At 34.1% G+C, this 15,937-nt stretch overlaps 2 long non-coding RNA genes across 3 annotated transcripts in view; one reads left to right on the top strand and one right to left on the bottom strand.

The window, feature by feature from the left end:
- The window catches only part of LOC141584275 (uncharacterized), a 752,462-nt gene that overhangs the window by 314,931 nt on the left and 421,594 nt on the right, over positions 1-15,937 (bottom strand). For both annotated transcript variants that reach the window (XR_012517208.1, XR_012517207.1), the window contains one exon: positions 5,074-5,153. This is a non-coding gene — a long non-coding RNA (uncharacterized LOC141584275). The remainder of the gene's footprint in view (positions 1-5,073; positions 5,154-15,937) is intronic.
- Positions 1-15,937, top strand: part of LOC141584274 (uncharacterized) — a 110,665-nt gene that overhangs the window by 93,145 nt on the left and 1,583 nt on the right. The window lies entirely within an intron of this gene.

Genomic DNA, 15,937 nt, shown 5'->3' with positions numbered 1-15,937 from the left:
AAGCTTGTAGAATTATTTGACTTTAAAAAACACCTGCAAGCATAATTTTAAAAATTAAAAATTAAAATGAAGAACTGACGACAATGTTTATAAAAAGAATGTGCACACATTAAGCCAAGAATAAATGGAAGAACAGCATGTAGATATATTCATAATGGGCTTTGTTTATTTAAACACAAAATATGAAGGATCTGGCAAAATATTTTAGTAACATGTAAATAAATCACTTGATAGTTGGGAAGTATATTTTTCTTACTAACCATTATTTTTCCCACTCTAGAGAGTGTATTTACTTATTTTTAAAATGCCTCCTCTAAGCCCATTTTTATTTTTATTTTATTTTATTTTATTTTATTTTATTTTATTTTATTTTATTTTATTTTGAGACGGAGTTTCGCTCTTGCGACCCAGGCTGGAGTGCAATGGTGCGATCTCGGCTCACCGCAACCTCCACCTCCTGGGTTCAAGCAATTCTCCTGCCTCAGCCTCCCGAGTAGCTGGGACTACACGCGTGCGCCACCATGCCCAGCTAATTTTTGTATTTTTAGTAGACACGGAGTTTCACCATGTTGACCAGGATGGTCTCGATCTCTTGACCTCGTGATCCACCCGCCTCAGCCTCCCAAAGTGCTGGGATTACAGGCGTGAGCCACTGCGCCCGGCTTCTAAGCCCATTTTTATAACTGAATGTAGTGAATGCTTTAACTTAACTCTGGATTTGCCCCTTTACTCAACTTTAAAACAATTAAAAAGACAATTTTAGCACAAGTACAACACACTATCAGGTTTATATTCATCATATAAACAAATATATTGCTTTAACAATACAGTATACTACAGTTATATACTAAAAAGATAAAGGAAACCAAAGATTTACATAATTAAATATAAGAGATAGAGGTTGTTTGCACTGACTCTTTGACAGAGTTTAAAACAAATGGGATAATATAATACAGTAGCTTAAAAGTGACTCATGTTTTCTAAACTTCAGTCTCTGGATATATGGCATAGTCCTAGATCATTTTGACTAAAGAGGGAAATATTATAGAAGTATTATCATCTTCTTTGAGTAAACATAGGAAATGCTCTCTATAGACAGCCAAATGCAATTTTACTACCACCTCATTTTATTATAATCTTTTATATTTAATTAACTCAAGAGTCTTCGAATATTCTAGATATGTCTCTTTTGCAAAAATTGCCAGAAGTGCTTCAGGACACATTCACATTCATTGCATTACAGTCTCTTACCACTAAAAGTAATGGGGATATTGCATAAGGTGGGTCTCGGGCTTGCCATGAACAACTCCTTCTCTAGAGGTTAATGGATGACTATATTACGGATGAATTATCAAATATAATCTCACTATAGGTGCCATCACCTGGGAGGCAAATCTAGGTGTATAAGCTAATGGCTATTACTTTACCATGCTTTTGACTTTAAATATGATTTTCAAGCATTACGTATTGTACTAATGCTGGATGTTATTGAAGTGAAGAACAGCTTTTTTTCCTGCTGCTTTCAGCCTCTAATCTTCTGATTTCATTTTCTAATCAGGAAAAACAAATGAAGCTTTTTCTTCTACTACTGAAATGCTACCATTATAAAAACAATAGCAATAAAATTGTGTATGACACATTCATAATTTGCAAAAGAAAATTGGAAAAAATCACTAATATTAAAACTATAGTATGAAAACAATCTTTTTTTTTTTTTGAGACAGAGTTTCGCTGTTGTTACCCAGGCTGGAGTGCAATGGCGCGATCTCAGCTCACCGCAACCTCCACCTCCTGGGTTCAAGCAATTCTCCTGCCTCAGCCTCCTGAGTAGCTGGGATTACAGGCACGTGCCACCATGCCCAGCTAATTTTTTGTATTTTTAGTAGAGACAGGGTTTCACCACGTTGACCAGAATGGTCTCGATCTTTTGACCTCGTGATCCACCCGCCTCGGCCTCCCAAAGTGCTGGGATTACAGGCTTGAGCCACTGCGCCCGGGCCGAAAACAATCTTAATTAGCTGGTTTTATTCTTTACATATCAATGATTTGACACTTATGTTCAGATTATAAAATGCACAGCAAGGATTTTGTAGTTATTTAAATAAAAAATATAAATTGTTATAGATATATGAAACATATTATAAAATTAAATGATATAGCATCCTCAAGAATCTTTCACTCTGTACATACGCCTAGGCATAATTCAAGGAGTAAAGCAAAGCATAATCCATATATCTACCCAGAGAAAAGGAAGGATGAAAATGACAGATAGACTAGGTTTAACATTACAGGCATTTGCAACTGAACAGCCTGGCTTTCTGTTTAAACTACTAGGGCTTTACTCTCAGAGTTTATTATATCATACTGATTCTTCAACTAAACTGCTGATTGTGTTAAGGCCAAACACTACCTTAGTCTATTAAGAGAATCTTGTTTACCCTGTAATTGGATTTTATTTTATAAAGAAAAGCAGACTAAGCGTATATTTCTCCACTGTTCATACTTAAACAATAATAGAAAAATGCTCTGGAATTTCCTACATTACCTTTAAGATGAGTAAGCACTACAGTAACAAGGCATCTGTTTTTAGGGAATCAATAGATCTTAGAATGCTTAATTTCTTCTATGGACACTGTATCTTTCATACCCTACCACAGGATTCCTTTTAAATGTCTACATTCATTAGTATTAGGATGTGTCTTTAGATGTGATATAATAAGATTTTTTTTAAAAAAAAAACCAAAGCTCTATAATCTATTTCATTAAATTTCCTTTCCTGTTAATGCAGAAGTTCAGCAATAATTAGAACTGTGATGGATTAATGATTGATGATTTTCCAAGTTACTATTGGCACTCTGTAGTCAGAAACCTGCATTATTGCACTTCATCCTTGCTCTCTGGCATATTGAATGTAAGCAGACTTACTTTCCTTCCCTCTGTTTAATGGGCTGGAAGGGATTGACCTGGACCTGCAATCTGCTCATTTCTATGATTGATGTATTTTCACTTAAATAGCATAGATTTGTTTTGCAGTTTGTGTTGCTGTTGAGAATAGATTTAAAGAAAACCTGACATATCATTAATCTTCCACTCATATTTTAGATTATATAAACATAGCAAAAATCACTATAATGAAGAGAAATAACATTTCTTTATCTAATATAATGCTGTAGTCAAGAGGAATTCTAAATAGGTTAATAGTTCTTAGATGCCTATTATTTTACTATAAAGTGAGTCAACTAACATATTTCAAATATCTATGAGTAATCAATGGAAATTAAGAATTTTAACATAAATATTAATTTTTGCCACCATTTGAACTTTGTCTAGTAAGCAACAGAGTACCATAAATATTTTGTTTTTATTTTATTTTTAGCATGGCAGGTATACTGCTAAATCTATTTTTTAAATTATGATACTGCTTTCTCTGAGAATGATGGATTGAGTGTAAGAGACTCTGATGGCAGAGAGACTGGCTAAGAAGCTATTACAGTGTTCCAGGTGAGAGGTGGAGAGTGATGCTGAAAAATGGAAGGTATTGACCTATGCCGGTAGCTGTGGAAAGCAGAGAAGGGATTGGGTGAAAGGGAGTCTGGAATCATAGAAATAGTACTTAGAAGCCAAATGCTTATTTGCCTGTGAGTTTATGTGTATGGGAGAGAGGTCAGTGGTTGGAGGGGAAAGACTGAGAACAGAAAAGAGGGTGTTAAACATAATTATGATCACATTATTTTAGGCAGCTGAAAAAGGATGATACACAACAGACGTCACACCAAATGCCACAATGTCTGTCTGTTCTAAAAAAAAGAGGTGTACTTTTTTTCTGTTCTACACGCAAACACAAGTGCCTAAGATAAATAAACATTCATGGATACAACTCTTTGGCAGACATTGTGCAAACCTGAGTTGTTTAAACTATGTATTTTTTTTTTTTTTTGGCCCTACCAAAAATCCGTACTGACATAAAAGAGACAGATACATAAAAAAGATAATCTTAAAATAATTTCTCTATGATATTTTTATCAGGTTTTTAGTTGCAAATAGTACAAGAAAGCCACTTAATCTGAGTAAATATCAGAAAAACAGAGGTATAAAGTAAAAAATGGCTTCTTTTTTTCTGATCTCTCTACCTCTCACCAATATCATTAATATTTGGCTTTCATGTTTCTAAAAGTTTTTTTTGTGTCAAGCTGATTCTTTAAAAACGAAGAGAAATTTTGAGGCTAATCATGGACAATATATCCAGAAACCTTCCTAACTCAATTAATAATAACTCCACCTAAATTTCAAAGTAGTCATTTTGTTTTAGTAGTCATTTGGTTTACATTACATATGACTATATTACTAACTTCTCGTGAGTAACCACCTAAACTTCTTATTTAATGAAATTATCAAAGCAGAACATTTTTAATGCCCTTTAACCATTTATTAAGCATCAGTAATATATCTGACTTTGTTGCAAGGACAATCTGCTCAACCAAAACCCAAGTATGAATTACCAAGCTCTCTAGGATATTTATTTGTGTACCTTCACCTTTTGAATTAATGCATCAATGCACTGTAATAGAAAACAGCATCAGATCCTATACCTTGGCAAGATAAACTATATTATATTCTTTTTGTACAATTTGATATTTAGGAATGTTTGTCCCCCACATAGCACTTTTCAGCAGAAAATACCAGTTTAACATACTTCAAATATTTACAAGTGAAACAGTGCAACTAAGTTTTTTTAAGTGAATAATATTCTTAAGTATAAAGAAAACAAGATAAAATTCCTAAATTCTAATACTCTATGGTTTTTTTTGTTTTTGTTTTTGTTTTTGTTTTTGTTTTTTTCCTTTTTAATTGTACTTTAGGTTCTAGGGTACATGTGCAGATCATGCAGGGTTGTTGCATAGGTATATACGTAACAAGGGGTTTGCTGCTTCCATTTCTCCTTCATCTATATCTGGCATTTCTCCCCACATTATCCTTCCCCAGCCTCCCCACATCCCCACTGTCCTTCCCCTAGCCCCCAGTGTGTGATGCTCCTCTCCCTGTGTCCATGTGTTCTCATTGTTCAACACTCACCTATGAGTGAGAACACGTGGTGCTCGGTTTTCTGTTCTTGTGTCAGTTTGCTGAGAATGATGGTTTCTAGATTCATCCAACTCCCGACAAAGGACATGAACTCATCATTTAGATAGAACATTTTTTTCTTTGCACAAGACAAATAGTATGAATAGTTATTCATAAACAGATCCCAGTATGTGCAAGTCTCCAAGGATGTACCTACAAAAGGCACAATGGTTAACCTTTCTAAAGACCTCATCTCCAAACACGACCAAGTGTTTGCAATTTTTAGTTGTAATATACAATTTTAAGAAATCCAAGAACTCTGAAACAGAAATATCAAGCTTATTTATTCACATTCTTTCATTCTGTATTGCCAATGCCATCAAATCCTGTTAATAATTTGAAAAGAGTTTTTGATAACATTTACAAGGGAAAAATAGTGTATTCAGGTAAAGTTTGTAAGAGACAAATGTCGTAAGTAACCATGGTCAGAGATATTCTTTTATTTATTTATTTATTTTATTATTCTACTTTAAGTTCTGGGGTACATGTGTATAACGTGCAGGTTTGTTACATAGGTATACATGTGCCATGGTGGTTTGCTGCATCCATCACCCAGTCGTCTACATTAGGTATTTCTCCTAATGCTATCGTTCCCCTAGTGCCCCACCTAGAGAAGGGATAGCACTAGGAGAAATACCTATACCCTCCCACACACACAGACTCCAGTGTGTGATGTTCTTCTCCCTGTGTCCATATGTTCTCATTGCTCAACACCCATTATAAGTGAGAAAATGCGGGGTTTGGCTTTCTGTTCTTGTGTCAGTTTGCTGAGAATGATGGTTTCCAGATTCATCTATGTCCCTGCAAAGAATATGAACTCATCCTTTTTTATGGCTGCATAATATTCCATGGTGTATACATGCCACATTTTCTTTATCCAGTCTATCATTGATGACCATTTGGGTTGGTTCCAAGACTTTGGTATTGTGAACAGTGCTGCAATAAACATACATGTGCATATGTCTTTATAATAGACTGATTTATAATCCTTTGGATATATACCCAGTAATGGAATTGCTGGTTCAAATGGTATTTCTAGTTCTAGATCCTTGAGGAATTGCCACAGTGTCTTCCACAATGACTCAAGTAATTTACCCTCCCACAAACAGTGTAAAAGTGTTCTTATTTCTCCACATCCTCTCCAGAATATGTTGTCTCCAGATTTTTTTAATGATCACCATTCTAACTAGTATGAGATGGTATCTCAACGTGGTTTTGATTTGCATTTCTCTAATGACCAGTCATGATGAGCTTTCCTTCATATGTTTGTTGGCTGCATACATGTATTCTTTTGACAAGTGTCTGTTCATATCCTTCACCCACTTTTTGATGGGGTTGTTTGATTTTTTGTGTAACTTTAATTTCTTTGTAGATTCTGGATACTAGCCCTTTGTCATTGCAAAAATTTTTTTCTGTAGATTGCCAGTTCACTCTAATGATAGTTTCTTTTGCTGTGCAGATGCTCTTTAGTTTAGTTAGATTCCATTTGTCAATTTGGGTTTTTGTTGTCATTGCTTTTAGTGATTTAATCATGAAGTCCTTGCCTATGCCTATGTCCTGAATGGTATTGCCTAGGTTTTCTTCTAAGGTTTTTATGGTGTTAGACCTTACATTTAAATCTTTAATCTATCTTGAGTTAATTTTTATATAAGGTGTAAGGAAGGGATCCCGTTTCAGCTTTCTGCATATGGTTAGCCAGTTTGCCCAACACCATTTATTAAATAGGGAATCATTTTCCCATTGCTTGCTTTTGTCAGGCTGGTTAAAGATCAGATGGTTGTAGAAAGATTGTATTTCTGAGGCCCCTGTTCTGTTCCATTGGTCTATATCTCTGTTATGGGAACCAATACAAAGTTGTTTTGATCACTGTAACTTGTAATATAAATTGAAATCTCGTAGCACGATGCCTCTACTTTTTTTTTTTTTTTTTTTTTTTTTTTTTTGCTTAGGATTGTGTTGGCTATGTAGGCTCTTTTTTGGTTCCGTATGAAATTTAAAGTGTTCTTTTTTTTTCCAATTCTGTGAAGAAAGTCAATGGTAGCTTGATGGGATAGCAGTGAATCTATTAATTACTTTGGGCAGTATGGCCACTTTCGCAATATTGATTCTTTCTATCCATGAGTGTGGAATGTTTTCCATCTGTTTGTGTCATCTCTTATTTCCTTGAGCAGTGGTTTGTAGTTCTTCTTGAAGAGGTCCTTTACGTCCCTCGTTAGTTGTATTCCTAAGTATTTTATTCTCTTTGTAGCAGTTGTGAATGGGAGTTCACTCATAACTTGGCTCTCTTTCTGTTATTGGTGTACAGACAGAGAGCCAAGAGATGCTTGAGATTTTTGCACATTGTCTATACTAAGATTTTGCCAAAGTTTCTTATCATCTTAAGGAGACTTTGGGATGTGACTCTGGGGTTTTCTAAATATATAATCATGTCATCTGCAGACAGAGACAATTTGATGTCTTCATTTCCTAATTGAATACCCTTTATTTCTTTTTCTTGTCTGATTGCCCTGGTCAGAACTTTCAATACTATGTCGAATAGGAGTGGTGAGAGAGGGCATCCATATCTACTTCCAGTTTTCAAAGAGAATGCTTCCAGTTTTTGCCCATTCAGATTAATATTGGCTGTAGGTTAGTCATAAATAGCTCTGATTATATTGAGATGTATTCCATCAGTACCTAGTTTACTGATAGTTTTTTAGCATAAAGGGCTGTTGAATTTTGTTGAATGCCTTCTTTACATCTTTAGAGATAATTATTTGGTTTTCGTCTTTGATTCTGTTTATGTTATGGATTACATTTATTGATTTGCATATGTTGAAACAGCTTTGCATCCCAGAGATGAAGCCAACTTGATCATGATGGATAAGTTTTTTGATGTGCTGTTGGATTCAGTTTTCCAGTATTTTATTGAAAATTTTCACATCAATATTCATCATGTATATTGGCCTGAAATTTTCTTTTTCAGTTGTGTCTCTGCCAGGTTTTGGTATCAGTATGATGTTGGTCACATAAAATGAGTTAGGGAGGATTCCCTCTTTTTCTATGGTTTGGAATCGTTTCAGAAAGAATGGTACCAGCTCCTCTTTGTATCTCTCTTAGAATTCAGTTGTAAACCATCTTGTCCTGGACTTTTTTTGTTGGTAGGCTGTTAATTGCTGTCTCAATTTCAGATCTTGCTATTGGTCTATTCACAGATTTTACTTCTTCCTGATTTAGTCTTCGGAAGGTGTAAATGTCCAGAAATTTATCCATTTCTTCTAGATTTTCTAGTTTATTTGCATAAAGATGTTTATAGTATTCTCTGATAGTAATTCATATTTCTGTGGGATTGGTATTGATATCCCCATTATCATTTTTTATTGCATCTATTTGATTCTTCTCTCTGTTCTTCTTTATTAGTCTGGCTAGCAGTCTATCTATTTTGTTGATCTTTAAAAAAAAAAAAACAGCTCCTAGATTCATTGATTTTTTTGAAGGTATTTTTGTGTCTCTATATCATTCAGTACTGTTCTGAACTTACTTATTTCCTGTCTTCTGCTAGCTTTTGAATTTGTTTATTCTTGCTCCTCTAGTTCTTTTAATCATGACGTTAGGATGTCTATTTCAGATCTTTCCTCCTTTCTCTTGTGAGCATTTAGTGCTATGAATTTCCCTCTACTCACGGCTTTAAATGTGTCCCAGAGATTCTGGTACATTGTGTCTTCATCCCCATTGATTTCAAATAATATACTTATTTCTGCTTTCATTTCATTATTTATTGAGCAGTCATTCAGGAGCAGGTTGTTCAGTTTCCATGTAGCTGTGCAGGTTTGAGTGAGTTTCTTAATCCTGAGGTTTAATTTAATTGCACTGTGGTCTGAAAGACTGTTTGTTATTATTTCCATTATTTGCATTTGCTGAGGAATGTTTTGCTTCAAATTATGTGGTCAATTTTAGAATAAGTGTGTTGTGGCATTGAGAAGAGTGTATATTCTATGGACTTGGTGTGGAGAGTTCTATAGATGTCTATTAGGTCTGCTTGGTCCAGACTTGACTTCAAGTCCTGGATATCCCTTGTTAATTTTCTGTCTCCATGATCTTTCTAGTATTGACAGTGTGGTATTAAAGTCTCCCACTATTATTGTGTGGGAGTCTAAGTCTCTTTGTAGGCCTTTAAGAACTGGCTGTATGTATCTAGGTGGTGCATATATATTTAGGATCATTAGCTCTTTCTGTTACATTGATCCCTTTACGATTATATAATGCATGTGCAGAAATATTCTAAATTATTACAGCCCAGTTAATAAATTATACACCAAAAATATCAAATAATCCACGTATAATCTATTCTGTTCTTTTTTGTACTATTTCTCCTTAACTATATTTATTGGTCTTCTAAAATTATTACTATGTTTCCATAGACAAAAATAATGTATCTTGTTACAATGTTTACACTAAGCACATACCTAAAAGAAATGTGTAAGAAACTATGTAATTAATAACATGAAAAGTCTACACTTCAATAAAAAGGGATTTTATAGCAACAACATGTTATAGTCTTAACTTTCAACATTCTGGTGGGTTGAGTTGTTCTACTCTAATGTTTTAAGTGTTCCATGTATTAGGCATGGCTTTTAAATACTTCAATAACCCAGTATAATCAAAAGTATAGAAATAATATTTTTTTAATTTAAAAGAAAGAAACATGGATTGCTGACATCTCTAACACAATATCTTATTCAAAAAATAATTGTTTTCAACATTATTTTAAGATTATAACTAATTATACTATTCTTTTTTCTTCCTCATTAAGTTTGCCACCTTAAAAATCTGCTATGTATGCTTTTATTATGCAAATCCGTAAACGTAATTCACTACATAAACAGAACCAAAGACAAAAACCACACGATTATCTCAATTGATGCAGAGAAGGCCTTTGACAAAATTCAACAGCCCTTTATGCTAAAAACCCTCAATAAACTAGGTATTGACGGAATGTATCTCAAAATAATAAAAGCTATTTATGATAAACCAACAGCCAATATCATACTGAATGGGCAAAAACTAGAAGCATTCCCTTTGAAATCTGGCACTAGACAAGGATGCCCTCTCTCACCACTCCTATTCAATATAGTACTGGAAGTTCTAGTCGGGGCAATCAGGCAAGAAAAAGAAATAAAGGGTATTCAAATAGGAAAGAAGGAAATCAAATTGTCTCTATTTGCAGATGACATGATTGTATATCTAGAAGACCCCATCGTCTCAGCCCAAAATCTCTGAAACTGATAAACAACTTCAGCAAAGTCTCAGGATACAAAATCAACGTGCAAAAATCACAAGCATTCCGATATACCAGTAACAGACTTAAAGAGAGCCGAATCAAGAACGAACTGCCATTTGCAATTGCTACAAAGAGAATAAAATACCTAGGAATACAACTAACAAGAAACGTAAAGGACCTCTTCAAGGAGAACTACAAGCCATTGCTCAACGAAATAAGAGAGGACACAAAAGATGGAGAAACATTCCATGTTCATGGTTAGAAAAAATCAACATTGTGAAAATGGCCATGCTGCCCAAAGTAATTTACAAATTCAACGCTATTCCCATGAAGCTACCAATGACCTTCTTCACAGAACTGGAAAAAAACACCTTAAACTTCATATGGAACCAAAAGAGAGCCTGCATAGCCAAGTCAATTCTAAGCAAAAAGAACGAAGCAGGAGGCATCACACTACCGGACGTCAAACTATACTACAAGGCTACAGTAATCAAAACAGCATGGTACTGGTACCAAAACAGAGATATAGATCAATGGAACAGAACAGAGGCCTCAGAGGAAATAAAACATATCTAAAACCATCTGATCTTCGACAAACCTGACAAAAACAGGCAATGGGGAAAGGACTCCCTGTTTAATAAATGGTGTTGAGAAAACTGGTTAGCCACGTGCAGAAAGCAGAAACAGGACCCCTTCCTGACACCTTACACCAAAATTAACTCCAGATGGATTAAAGACTTAAACATCAGACCTAACACCATAAAAACCCTAGAAGAAAATCTAGGCAAAACCATTCAGGACATAGGCATAGGCAAGTACCTCATGACCAAAACGCCAAAAGCAATGGCAACAAAAGCCAAAATAGACAAATGGGACCTAATCAAACTCCACAGCTTCTGCACAGGAAAAGAAACAGTCAGCAGAGTAAACCGGCAACCAACAGAATGGGAAAAAATTTTTGCAGTCTACCCATCTGACAAGGGGCTGATATCCAGAATTTACAAAGAACTAAAACAGATCTACAAGAAAAAAAACAAACAAGCCCATTCAAAAATGGGTGAAGGATATGAATAGACACTTTACAAAAGAAGACATACAGGAGGCCAACAAACATATGAAAAAATTGCTCATCATCACTGGTCATCAGAGAAATGCAAATCAAAACCACATTGAGATACCATCTCACACCAGTTAGAATGGCGATCATTAAAAAATCTGGAGACAACAGATGCTGGAGAGGATGTGGAGAAATAGGAACACTTTTACACGGTTGGTGGGAGTGTAAATTAATTCAACCATTGTGGTAGACAGTGTGGTGATTCCTCAAGGACCTAAAAATAGAAATCCCATTTGACCCAGCAATCCCATTACTGGGTATATATCCAAAGGATTATAAATCATTCTACTATAAGGACACATGCACACGAATGTTCATTGCAGCACTGTTTACAATAGCAAAGACCTGGAACCAACCCAAATGCCCATCGATGATACACTGTATAGGGAAAATGTGGTACATATACACCATGGAATATTATGCAGCCATCAAAAATGATGAGTTCGTTTCCTTTGTAGGGACAAGGATGAACCTGGAAACCATCATTCTCAGCAAACTGATACAAGAGCAGAAAATCAAACACCACATTTTCTCACTCATAGGCGGGTGTTGATCTGTGAGAACACATGGACACAGGGAGGGGAGCACTACACACTGGGGTCCATTGGGGGGAAATGGGGGTGAGACAGGGGGGTTGGGAGGTGGGAAGAGATAGCATGGGGAGAAATGACAGATACAGGTGAGGGGAAGGAAGGCAGCAAACCACACTGACATGTGTGTACCTATGCAACAATCTTGCATGATCTTCACATGTACCCCAAAACCTAAAATGCAATAAAATAAAAAAAAAAGATTGTTCTTTTGTTTTAGCACATTTTATTTTACTTTACTTTCAAATGTTTCTATGATGATAATTGTTCCATCAGAAATATTCTGGTTCAATGATTTTATTAAATAAAGATTTGGGTTTTATATTAATGAGAGAAGGCTTATTAACACAGGCTCATGTAATCGAGTATTAAGGAAAATGACTACCTTGAAAACAACTGTTATAGAAAAGCAGACAGAAATTTAAAATTTTAAACCTAAACCAAAGCCGTGTTTTTCTATAAACTGAAATACTCTTTCCTATATGGCAAAAATTAGAGTTAACAACCTGTGGAAATGCAATTTGTGTTCAGTATCCCAATAGATATCATCTGTTTCCTAATATCTTGAAAACTAAAGGACTTTTACCAGTCAAATATTATACATATTATACTGATTTTTTTTCATTCAATAATTTACATGCAGGAATCCAAATATATTTAGTAAACAGTCCTGTGATTTTGAAAAGTTAATATGCCCATGTAATCTAAATCCCTACCAAGACATAGAACATCTTTATCAAGACAGAGAAATCCTTCATGGTAACTTCAAATGACTGTAAGTAACAAACTAAAAAAATACTTGTGAAATTTGAATGTTAAGAGACAAATATATTTTTTCATTATAAAAATGTATCTATATAATCTAGAAGTATGAAATAATCAAACTGGCAAATATATAGAGCAGAAAATAAAACAGAGCATCCAATATTAACACTATTTAACTTAAATATCAGGTTCTAACATCTAGTGCCTACTGACCATGTTTCCTTCTAAACATCCTACAATGCACAGGACAGCCCTTATCCTCAACCTCGAGTCAAGAATTATCTGGCCTAAAATATCAACAGTAGTAAAAATGAAAAGACATGATCCATATCAAATCTCATACCTAATAAAAGAAATTATGCAAAGAAAATTTTAATCAATTTCTAAACTTTATAATATATATCATATTATTTTTTAAAAGTTCAGTTTCAAACTCCGTAAAAATTTAATAACTGTTCTTTAAATGATTATTCTGTTAAAAAGAGTCAAAACAGAAACTATAGGACAATTAGAAAAAATGTTTTAAGAACACTCTGTATATCAGCAGAAGAAACAAACACTTAAATGTTCAGAAAACAAAGAATGCAAAAAAACTCTTAGGCACCAAAAACGAAACAAGAAGAACAAAAATAAATATACCTATGGTGGCTAGAAAAGTGTAACTCACAAAGTAAAAGTAGAAATTAATGATTTAAACAATATAAAAAATGTAAAATACAAATCAAAGAACAGATTACTTAAAATGGAAGCCTAATAAAATTAAAAAAACACCTGCTACTATAATTTGCAAAAAAAAACCCAGCAAATGTAGAAACACACAATACAGAATGTGTTTGCAAATAATTACAGATTTCAGAAAAGACGAGAGCAACATGAGACTCTTGTCTTTATCTCTACAAGAATAGAAGCAGAAACTAGATGGAATGGTTTTCTATGTATGTATAGAAATCAACATTTATTCTTTTTAAAAATTTTACTAATAAATAGCATTACAATTAATAATTTTAAAAAGTTGTACTTCCATTAAAGTCAAGAAAAAGACAAGTATGTTTAGTAATAGTATTATTGGAAGTTATCAAATGAAAGAAACATACTATGTTGTGCAGAATGTTCAGATATTATTAGATACTTGGAAATTCTAAGAATCAACTAAAATACTAGTAAAGATAATAGATTTTAGTATCAGTACAGCAGTTGATTGCAACAGTAATAAAATATTACCAACATGACAATATTCAAATATGTTAAATTTAAAAATACGATGGAAGTAATATCTACTAAAAACAAATTTACTAAAAATGTATAGAACAGAATCTACAAGTTAAAAACTGTTTTGAGGTACAAAGGAGTCAAATAATAAATTTGTTTTAAAACCACAGTCTCAGTGTCAATATTATAAAGATATTGTTTTCACCAAACTAATCTATAAATGTAACTGAAGTAATGCAAAAAATTAATGTTTTATTTGCATTGTAACAAATTTATTTCAATACATGTGGGAAAAGTGAGCATAACACAATCTGCAAATTTTCAGAAATAGAAATAATGTGATGACAATGACCTAGCAGATATTAAGACATAATGGAATAGAGTAATTAGAACAATTTGGTAAAGCTGTAGGAGGAGAAAGAAAAATCAGTGAAATTGAATAGTCACAAAGGCCTTGACAATTTGGTAAGTGATAAAGAATAAATTTTTTTGTTGTTGTTAGATTTCTTTTTTTTTTTTTTTTTTTTTCATTTTTTAAAACTTTTAATTTAAGTTCTAAGGTACATGTCCAGGCTATGCAGATTTATTACACAGGTAAACATATGCCATTTTGAGGCAGTGTGGAAATAAGGAAATATTCACATGACATTGGGATAATAGACTAGCCAATTGCCAAAAAAATAAAAATAAAAAAAATAATTAAATATTATGCCACACTTTACACCAAAGTAATTTTTAAGAGGACAAATATTTAAATACAAAATAGGCAGTCAAAGTATGCATATAATAAACCCATAAAGAAAGTATGAGGCCGGGCGCGGTGGCTCAAGCCTGTAATCCCAGCACTTTGGGAGGCCGAGGCGGGTGGATCACGAGGTCAAGAGATCGAGACCCTCCTGGTCAACATGGTGAAACCCCGTCTCTACTAAAAATACAAAAATTAGCTGGGCGTGGTGGCGCGTGCCTGTAATCCCAGCTACTCAGGAGGCTGAGGCAGGAGAATTGCCTGAACCCAGGAGGCGGAGGTTGCGGTGAGCCGAGATCGTGCCATTGCACTCCAGCCTGGGTAACAAGAGCGGAACTCCGTCTCAAAAAAAAAAAAAAAAAAAAAAAAAAAAAAAAGAAAGTATGTAAAGGAAATAGTTTTTAAATATTTGCATGAGAAAAATGTCTGAATCCAAATTATAAAAATCAAATTATAAAATATTTGTATAACATACAGCAGACAAAAGATATGTTTCCTACTACAAAATGAACTTTTACCAATTAATAACCAATTATAAAATTTAAGGAAAAAGGCAGAAAATTTATGAGGACAATTTGAATGAGGAGGTACCAACAACAGCATAAAAAATAGCTCGTATGTTTAAGAGTTAAACTTTTCCCCTGAACAGACCTAGAGCCACCTGGAACAGTGACCTTGTATCTGCCATATGTACCCCGAGTATGACTCAAAGATTCACACCCTTTGAATCTTCTGAGCTAAGATAAATATGGAAAATGAAATAATAAGAGCCACTTTTGACTAATTTATGGATTCCACTTAGATTTAAAATGTTATGATATTGTAAAGTATCTGTTCATATCCTTCGTCCATTTTTGAATGGGCTTGTTTGTTTTTTTCTTGTAGATCTGCTTTAGTTCTTTGTAAATTCTGGATATCAGCCCCTTGTCAGATGGGTAGACTGCAAAAATTTTTTCCCATTCTGTTGGTTGCCGATTCACTCTACTGACTGTTTCTTTTGTCGTGCAGAAGCTGTGGAGTTTGATTAGGTCCCATTTGTCTATTTTTGGCTTTTGTTGCCATTGCTTTTGGCGTTTTGGTCATGAAGTCCTTGCCTACACCTATGTCCTTAATGGTTTTGCCTAGATTTT

Source organism: Saimiri boliviensis, chromosome 4 (assembly GCF_048565385.1).
Source record: "Saimiri boliviensis isolate mSaiBol1 chromosome 4, mSaiBol1.pri, whole genome shotgun sequence".
NCBI classification, from domain to species: Eukaryota; Metazoa; Chordata; class Mammalia; order Primates; family Cebidae; genus Saimiri; species Saimiri boliviensis.
The sequence above is the reverse complement of the archived record's forward strand: the minus strand, read 5'-3'. Positions and strand labels throughout refer to the sequence as shown.